The 10,075-nt window shown below is 40.8% G+C and overlaps 1 protein-coding gene across 2 annotated transcripts in view; it reads right to left on the bottom strand.

Moving 5' to 3' along the window:
• Positions 1-946: 946 nt before the first annotated feature.
• LOC144767590 (uncharacterized) overlaps positions 947-10,075 on the bottom strand; it is a 60,057-nt gene continuing 50,928 nt past the window's right edge. The window contains exons 2-3 of one of the 2 annotated variants that reach the window (XR_013598272.1): positions 1,414-1,552; positions 949-1,104 (exon numbers count right to left, since the gene is read on the bottom strand). The gene's annotated coding sequence lies outside the window, so the exon portion shown is untranslated. Of the gene's footprint in view, positions 1,553-10,075 lie in introns of both variants that reach the window. The other variant, XM_078651000.1, reaches the window with a different exon arrangement.

The raw sequence follows: 10,075 nt of genomic DNA, 5'->3' as shown, positions 1-10,075 counted from the left end.
TTCTTCCTATACTTTCAGTTTTTGTTCTAATACCAACATTTTTTATACAATGTATTTCACATTTGTTACTAGGTTGCTAAGGTTCTTCGTATACTTTCAGTTTTTGTTCTAGTACCAACATTTTTTATACAATTTATTTCTATAGTCTCCCCTCTTCTCCTTTTTTTCTCTTGTCTTTTCCTTCTGTTTTGATAAAATTGTTAAAAAGCTTGTGGTTTTCTACAGGTTTTCATTGTTCAATTAAAGCATTGTGTTCAAAGTTCAGATATTTACATTTTATTAACTATCCTTTTTCTTCTTTGTAAAATGTTTAAGTTTAATGTTATAGTTTCTTGCACACTTATAATGCTTGGAAAACCTATGTTTTTTAGGTTATATAATGATTGTTTAATTGTCTTTATTAAAGTTACACTTAAAAAAATGAATAAATATTTATTACAACATGTGGCACCTTAGCACCATAATTTGGGTCACATTGTGCATTTGTTTTTTTGTAATTGAGGCAGAGTGCAAGAGCATATTTTTGCTTTTTTATATAGCAAATCGATAAAAAGAAAATGGGACCTAATTTTCTACACTGCTAATGTGACTTCTTTAAAGTAATCACTACCTGTATGGCACTTTAGCCACTGTGGGCAGATGGCTTTACCCCCTTTCCTCTAGCACGGTTTCCTACAGCTCAGACAGACTTAGTCATTGAACACTCAACTTAGTATGAAAGGGCAATTTTCTAATCAACAAAGTCTTCACAGCACAACAAGCTTTCTCACAGTTCAGCCCATATACTGTCCATATTTATATATGGCCACATGACCCTTACTCACACAGAGATGAAGATGCCTTCAGGCTAGTGAGGAGCTTTTCACAGTAAGTAGTTAGGGTAATGCCAAGCAGAAAGTAGGGCATGTTGATTTTCATTGTTGCATTCAACAATTGAAAAAGTAAATAAAGTCAGGCACACTGTTTTCTGCTCTTACTGAAGGATTGCCTTTTCTTTATTGTGTAATATTTGCAATTATACTGCATTAAAGTGCAAAACATGTGGAGTCCAATTGTGTGCAGCATACATTCAGGTGGATTCTTAATACACCGGCTACACTTGATCTAGAATAGCAAACAACACAAAAGAAAATTAACATGTGCTACCCTTACCAGCTAACATTTACTGCAGGACCACTTTTCAAATTATATACACATTGTCCCAGCTGACAAACATGACTGTAAATAATACAACTACTATACATGAATTATAGATTACATTTCTGAGTGCATAAAATAAGAATTGCCCTTCGTGCCATAATAATATAATGTGCAATTTAGTTTGCAAACTTTTAAACAGTGCTCATAATATATTCACAAAATAAACTAGTTCAGAAGTTCTCTAATGCACCATGTCAAGACATGGAGACCAACTTGTGGAGATTCAGCCATCTGCATTTGTTGTTCACAACAATGTGTCTTCAGCGTGTGAAAGGTTTCTTCAATACACAGACTTCATTTCTTCCTCAAAAGCATCTTTGCAGTTGTTTTTTCACCGCCACCTAGTGCTCCGCTGAAATATACAAGAGAATATAAACACTTGTTAGAGACTGAAATCAATTGGAGATCAACTAAAGTCTGTAATCATGTGATTTCAAGTATTACCTCAGCTAATAATATAACATGCATAAGGCAATGTACCTTCAATAAAGATAGATTCTTGAAAAAGAACATTGATCTAGGTCTTTAGACCGAGAGGAAAGGCAAAATGAGAGGGGCCCCTCAACTAAAGGGATGGGGCTCAGAGTATGACTAATAATTAAAAAAAATCCCTTTGGAATCTCAGTCAGCGACAACTATTTTTCTTCAACCATTCAATCTAGCATTCACCACCATAATATCATACATTTTTCAGTAACTCCCTCAAATCTAGAGAAGTCATCTGTTACAAAATGGCATTAAAGATCAGAATATTTTGCAAAATCTTTATACAATACAACCAAAGCAATATCTAAAATATGCACATTGAATCAATTCACTATAAAATCTTCAATTAAAACGTATATATAATATATGCAGAACACACCAAAATTCATATGCAATAGAAAGATTTTCACAGCTGGGGAGAACACACAAGACGGTTATATCGGTCTTTCTAATGTATCTACAAATAGGACACATGATTGTCCATAAAACCAGCATCTATTGTATCCTCATGTTCCTCAGATTTAGCCCAACACAAACTTTGATGCATTTTGGTGCTCAACAGATCTTGACCACCTTCTGCAGAACAACATGATATCTCTTATATGCAGGTGCCTAGTGTTAAAGTATACCTGCATAAAAACATAGAACCCACAATAAATATTCACATAACAATGGAGTTATGCTTTTTAAACAATTACATTTAATTTTCTAAAAACAATCTTAAATCAGCACAACCATAATATAGAGACTAAACCAAGAAGTCTTTCGGTCACCGCATTAACTCCATCCATCACATGTATCTTGCAATCACTGCCATTTTCCTTATGGCAATCGTCTTAATTATAATAACCTTTGACTCCAAACCACTCGCATATACAGTGATCATATTGGAATTTACTTGACTCACCAAACAAAAGTGATAGCCTTTAGTATGCAGTTGGTTCAGTTATCAAAATCCGGTCTATTGGGCGGAGCTCAAGTATTCATTTAAAAAGGTTCTCAGTGTCACAAAATGGACCCACCCGCTAAATGGAATACAAAGGTAGATTTTAGATTTATTACATCACCTTTACTGCAACCTTTTAAGTACCATACCCTTTTAAATAGTATCTAATCACTCCAGGCGTCCTACCTTCAGTTCTTGGAGCATCACCCACTTAATCAGGCTGAGGCACCACTCTAATATGTAGGTTTTCACCATAGCATTCTTTCCTTTGCTGTCCCAGCAGCACAGGCGTATTCAATTCACAAGCCACTAGGTTTGCCTGTATCTTAGATGAAGACCTTGCAACCTGGAGATCAAAAGTCTCTCGGGCTGAGGTGAAGGACACATCTTTCTGAAAAAGCATAGCATACAGTCTGCTCAGAGAATAAAGCCATATAAAGGAAAAATTCAATGAAGGTCTCCGTAACTGTGCAAGTCGGTGGAAACAATACTTGCAAACAACAAGTAACCCTGGAGCTTACTGTGACCAGATATGCGATGCCCGGTACCATCCCACAACAGCCTTGATCATTCAGCATCAAACAGCTCCCATTCGAGAGCAGCTCAAAAGCTGGATAAATCAAAGCGGCTGGGGAATCAGTCAAGTGACATGTCAAGTTAGAAAATGAAAAATTACAGGCCCCGAGAAGCGAAATGTCTTTGCAAACTAGAGCCCCACTTATGTTATTTTCACAGTTTTAATCGCTGAGAAAAACTTCAGTGTCCCCATTCCTACATCAAAATCTGTACGTAATTCCTAGTACTTGTGTATGTAGCCTTCTCCTAGCACTTGTTATCTGTGTACCTGGTGATACTGGAGACAGTATTGAAATCAAAATGTTGTGACTGGCAGTGTAATAGAGCCATGGAATAACTATTCCACGGTGGGGACTCAGCCACAGTGAAAGGCGTTTGGTCCACTTTTTCAATGTGCAACATGGTATATTTTGCATTTCTGTGTGCCAGAACCATCTCTCTTTCGATTAGATTGTATGCACAGAACAGTTGTGCCGCGGATTTAACGCTAGGGCATATGGCCAGAATGCAATGCTTGTAGCGTCCATCTTAAACGTAGAATGGACGGCAATTGTGATTGTCCAGGTTGTAGAATAGACAAATCCTGTTCCATCATTTCTATAGTAGAAGACACAACATTGTCCAGTGAATAAATCCTGAAGGATAGTGTGGTCATACCATTGTCGACCACTGCTAAAAGCCTTTACTAGGTTAACCCCATCAATTTCCCATAGTCTCTCAGCAGCCCCCTGTTGACAGATTTTTCCATAGCTTGCTGTAAATAGCATACAAGAAACGCAACACAAAATCCCTAAGATACATGTCATCTGATAGAAGAAATACGTGTTTTACTTGGGTCAGTGTCAAAGTCTTTAGCCACTCTAGGCATAACTTCCCAACACTGCGAGATGTCACTACTCCAGAGTATTTCGATTGTACATAGCGCTGATCAGGCCTGTGGATACTAAAACCTTCGGAGGTACCCCGGAGTCTTGACTGACACCTATTTGTGTCACTAGGCTAACCCAACCATCCCTTCAGATTGGGTTCTGATGAATTTTAAGTACCATTGTGTAGAACTGCATCTAATGTATCCTCACTGTGTAGAGTATAAGTTTGCCAGCCCTCAAAGTATGTAAGTGAGGGAATCAGAGGCGTGTTCAAATCCTTGATCTTGGCTAGTTCAAGACAGGAAGTCAGTTGCACCGTTTTGTTCAGGAAAATTATTTAATGTGGTATGAGGCATGCTCTAAATAATGCCTCAGTTCGCTGTACTTGCCAATCTTTAGTCCCCCAAACATATTTTGTGTCCCTAGGGTTCCTCCAAAAATCAAAACCCTGTGAAGACAGCTGGGCAATAGAATAGCAGAGTAGATCAGCTTAGTGTTAGTGAGCATATTTTTCTGTGTAGGGGCAAGCTTATAGTTATAAGAGGTCAGGTCTCAAGTGTTCAACCCAGAAAAATAAGTAAACTTTTGGGAAAATGTTGTTGAACTACCTTTCGGCGGTGTTGGGCAATGTTCCCATTGATGGTAAGTGAAAACATCACATGGGTTACTTGCTTTGTGCAAAAAAAGTGTCAAAATTAGATGCAACAATACAATTCATGATTTGAAAATGCAGCAGATTGTTATAAATCAGATAGCATAGCATGCACGGTTTCAATGTCCCAATCATCAGAAAGAGTACTAGAGGTGAGGATATCACTAAGATTTTAAACAAATGTGGTATTCTCAAAAGTTCAGCCGGATCATATATATCATAGGAAACTGTCACAAATGTTTCCTTCAGGAACTGGCACTGCTGCAATTTTCATTATGGACTGGTCCTTCTGTTCATAATGTGATGATGCATGCAGTTTCAGGACCATGTTCACTTGTTGTACTGCAGAGTGTTCTGGGAGGTAATGACCATTCAGGAGCAAGAAATAGACAGTCACTATGCCAGTCCAGAGTAAAACGAACAGCAGACCAATTGCAATCCAGAGCTGTAGCCAGGGAAAAACAAAGTAAGTCTTTTTTTAGCCAAAGGTATAAATCATAAATTTGTTGTGTGTGGTGGAACGGGTGGTGGCGGTAACTTACGTTCACTAGAATCCGATGAGAAATCATCAAAATCGAGTGGCAAGATGCAGTTTGATCTAGCTTTGGTAGCTCAGCAGGTTTTTTGGAACTGGCACATTCCTCTGTCTGAGACAGTCACATGGACTTGGGTGTTAGACCAAATTGAGATCTGTTTCATTTGTAGTTTTATGTTGTTCATTTTCAACGGTACAAGTTGCATCCCATTGTTGGTAAGTCTCCACTTCTTGAAGTGGTATTCAAAAGTTAATAATCTTGCCATCTAAAACCCCCAGTATGGTAGCGAGAGGAGATCAGTACCCACCCAGGAGCCCATGTAGCCTACTGTGGAGTATTGGCCACATGGTGTGGTTTGATCAGATCAATTAAGACACATCTCTTGTCTTTGCAGCTGGCAAGGGGCAGAAGAATACTGTTCTTGTTCCTTCGTCAACCTGGCAGGTACAATTCTGCAAGATGTTCCAAATTCTTTTTGGTCCACTATCTTTTTTCAGACCCGGTCCCCAATCTTTGGGACCCATGCAGGTCTTGCCGGAACAACTTTCACTCTTCTAGTGGTGGTGAGTTTTACTTGGACGCTGCTTTGTAATGCCCGGAATTCATGGAGTTCCCATAAAACAGCCAAATGATCATGGATGTCAAATGGTTTTACATTCCCCACTGTGCTGCCACAGTCTAGCTCTGATACCCACATTCTTATCCAAAAAGACGACTTCATATGGAGTACCGCCCACCAGGGAACTTCTTGGCATGTTAATCGTAATCGTAATTGGTATTTGTAGAGCGCAACTGTCGCTCCGAGAGGAACATCCTGGCGCTGTTAAGTGCCCTCTGGACCCCATTTAGGTGACTGACTAAACTGCCATCATGTTCTTCCTTGCCACAATAGAATTTCTCTTGGGATGATACGGGGACGAGTACCACAATGCTACACTCAAACTTCACATTGCTTCTATCTAAGCCCAACGAAGGCCCACTGTTAGAATGTAATGTACCAATTGCCTATGTCCCTATGAAGACTCACAAATCCTTTATAACATTTAGGGTGTCAGCCGAGATCGGAGGCCAAACCCACAGGAATCTAGAGCATAAATCCTCTGCCAACAAGATATACTTGTAAGCCCCATCAGATAGTAAGGGGGTGCAGTGGTCCACATAGACATGCGAGTGGTCTGTGTATCAGTAGCAGGGTTTGTGGACGACGTGCTATGGTGAAACCTTTCATCTGCTGACAGATGTTGCACTGGAGACAAAGCCCTTGGTCTGTTTAGCAAGACCTGCTCACCGATACCTGCATGTGCTAAACCCAGACCCTCATGCAGCTAGAATTAATCCTAATCTACGTTCCATTTTTGGTATTACTCTATTCCCCACTCTTGGAATTTGAGCATATGGAATACTTGGCTCACGTAACTTGTAGGAGTACTTGAGTGGAAAGCCTTTTTGCAAGGCTGAGCTGTTACATGTGGCATATACAGCTATCATCTGTCCGTCTATTCTCGTTCTGGAACGAGTGATTGCAGCAACAGCATCAGGTCGGACTGTTGCCTTGGCGGCTTCATCAGCCACTGAATGCCCTTCAACAGTTCGCGCCAACATGCTGTTGACTCAATGTGTGAATTACATGAGCCTGTGTCAAGCATATTTTCAGCTTTTCCACTTGTTCCCAAAGCAGCTTCTGTTTTATTGTGCAACTTTCGGAATCTATAAACCAATTCTGGACAAAATAGTGAAGATATTCATTGTATGACTGGACAATAAAATGAATCACACACAATGACTGTGGGAAATTCCCGCTACATATTTTTTAGTGCCAGTATGAGGGTTTCTAATTCTGCCAGCTGTGCAATCTCCTAGAGACTGCTTCTGTGTATTGCTAGGATGGAACTTGTAGTACCACATACATCCCATCACAATCACACTTCCTGCATTGTATTGCCATTTACTTCTTATGGCAGGCTGGGCAGATCCGTCAGTATAAATTATGTATTCCTACTTATCTAGAGGCATGATTTAATTCAGGAGAGGAAGTTCTTATTTGTACTGCAGAAATGCTTGTGTTTTTATTTTAGAGTCAAATTAGTAGTTACATTTGTTGCAATGAGAAAATTGGCCTATTGCATGCATCACAAATGCAGTGCTTTCGCATTTGGAACACTTGCTTTGGTAACCGCCTCTAAGGTTGGTATACGTTTCCCATGTGCTAGTACTCTCTCCCACTACAGCAGTTTGTACTGCTGTCAGTATCTTTACCGAGGCTGCAAAACGCATTTCAGCATATGTGTAGATATTATATTTATATGCTATGGGTACTGTTTTGCCTTCATTCACCCTCATTTCACCTGATTGACATGCTACTACACAGCTCACCAATTAGTAGTTTTTACACGTGTGTGTAAGTCATTGAAAGCTATCATGTCGGCTTGTAAAGAAAAATAATGTGTGTTCGTGTGTCTAATGTTGGACTGAAAAATCCGGTCTGATTAGGTTATAGAAATATATGTTCTGCCAAAATTTAGGAATCCTATATTGGATTGCAAAACTTTGGAGATTGGGGCACCGTACATTTTTCAAAAGAAAAGCTTCCAGGCTTTTTCCTTTACTTCATAGCTCAAATCCCAAAGGTGCGACATTGAGGTAGCCAATTTTAGATTTTTTAAAGTCAAATTTGTAGCCCACATTGCGAACCCCACAATTATGTTGTTCACCCTGTTCGAGTGTTTCAATAACCAGTGGCAGCAGCTACCAGACGGGGATGGTGTGGCGGAGGAAGTCAATTAACAAAAGAAACCTTACCTCAGAACAGCAACCTCCTTCGTTTCTGCAGTGCCGTGGCAGCAGGAAGCACCTGGCACACAGGCTCCCCTGAGCCAATCACAACGCTGCACACTTTGGGAGTGAACATTTCCTCCCCTGAGCTGGGCAACCTCTTCCCCCATACAGGCTGCTGACTGCATGCAACAGGACAAACAATATGTATTGTCATTTAATTTTTCGTTTTTGCGCTGTGGTCAACACCACTGCCAATAATTTATCATCCGTCGGACAAATATCTACGTAGGACAAGGCCTCCTCACCACAATTTTGAAGGGACTCTGTTACTCTTGCAGAGAACCACCCTGGGCTGTTCTTATACCTTTGGGGCAGTATACAGAATAGGCGTTGAGCCACCCAATTTTATTCCTTAATGCGGCACTGTGTGCATTTTGTACTTCAAATATTTCTGTGCATGTGTTCAAATGCATTTAGTCTAAAACTAGATGGCATGAACAATCAGGTGTCATTACGGGTAACAAAGGAAAATTCATGGAAAAGGTGCAGTTTTCAATCACACCTTGGTACTCAAGTTGATCTAAGATCTCCCTGACTTGTTTCTTTGCTTCACTTTTTTTGGGTACTGCCTCTATAGAGTATGAGTGGATTTTAATAGGATTTTATGGTGAGGCGACTCAGCAACTCACCCTAAGTGCGGGAGCTAGCGCTAATGCCCACCCTTGCGAGTATGAAATGTTTAAGTGACTCTAGAACAAGGTTGGAGGAAGCCGGTAAAATTACATCTTCCCCCTTAGGACACTCCATAACAAACCCAGGCGGCCCATCTCTTTCAGCCAAAAGGAGGTCAAATACATATACCTGGCTCTCCCAAAAAATACCTTTCACTTTCCTGGGTATGTACCCCTCCATTTGGAGTGTAATTTCATATAAACTATGTGGGACACTTACCCTAGTATCCGGTGTCTCCACACTGATATGTTCATTCAACGCTGCTGGTCACCAGAAATTCCATCAGGTTCTGGCCAGCTATTGACACTTCTGTTGCGCCATCTAACATAGTCAGAGCCCACTCCCCGTTCAGATGCAGAGACCAGCTACCTTCTTTTTAAATTGAGGTTTAATTTTGGGATTATTTTCTTGTGTGATAATGTACTCCCAAGTGTGTGGTGTATTTTGGCTTCTGATCTGTGGTCTGACTTTCCTTCACTCACCAAGTGTTTTAATGAACTCAAAGGAAAGAGAAGCATGTGCATCAGTATCCTGATACCAGTAAGGTTTAATATCACGGTTCCCAAGTTATTCTTTTTTATCAGAGGGCTCCTGTTGAGGAGACCCACCCCGTGATCAGGATGCATTCTGCTTATTTTTTGACTGTTTGTTATCCCATTTCTTTTTAGAAGAATTGGGTGGTTGCTTCAAATTATCTTTTTCAGAATTACTTTGGGGGGCCTGTGGGAGGAGGGGCTGTCTGGGGGGGGGGGGGGGGGGGGATTTAAAAATAGAAAATAAGCCTACATAGAGAAAAGGGAGCGTGCGTATGACTGCTTTGGCCGGCGCCAGAGGGCCGACCAACCAGTCAGGGCCCATAACAGTGAATTAATGAATGAAGGGAGACTTCGTACCGCGCAACTTAGCCCAAGGGCATCAAGGCGCCAGACAAAAATAACAATCAGGCTAAACAGGTCTCAAATCACCAAATCCATGACTAAGGATATGCCTCTCAAAAAAGCCAGGTTTTGAGTTCTTTTCGAAAGCATGCCAAAGAGGGCTGTCCCAGCAGGACAGGGGGGAGAGAGTTCCAAAGCTTAGGAAATAAAGTGGAAAAAGCCCTGCCTCCCCATCTTGCTCTTACAAATCTGGGGACCACAAGGAGATTTTTGAATGAGGACCGAAGAGCTCTGCTAAGCAGGTAGGGAAATAGGAGAGACATAATGCCTTCTGATCCATAGCCATAGACAGCCCCATGGGCGAGGCAAAGGTGCTTGAAGGAGATCCTGGACTGTACGGGTAGCCAGTGAAGCTCTCTCCTGGC

The sequence above is a fragment of the Lissotriton helveticus genome, chromosome 7 (genome assembly GCF_964261635.1).
Source record: "Lissotriton helveticus chromosome 7, aLisHel1.1, whole genome shotgun sequence".
In the NCBI taxonomy this organism is placed as follows: Eukaryota; Metazoa; Chordata; class Amphibia; order Caudata; family Salamandridae; genus Lissotriton; species Lissotriton helveticus.
Note: the sequence above shows the minus strand (reverse complement) of the source record. Positions and strands in the feature narration are given on the sequence as shown.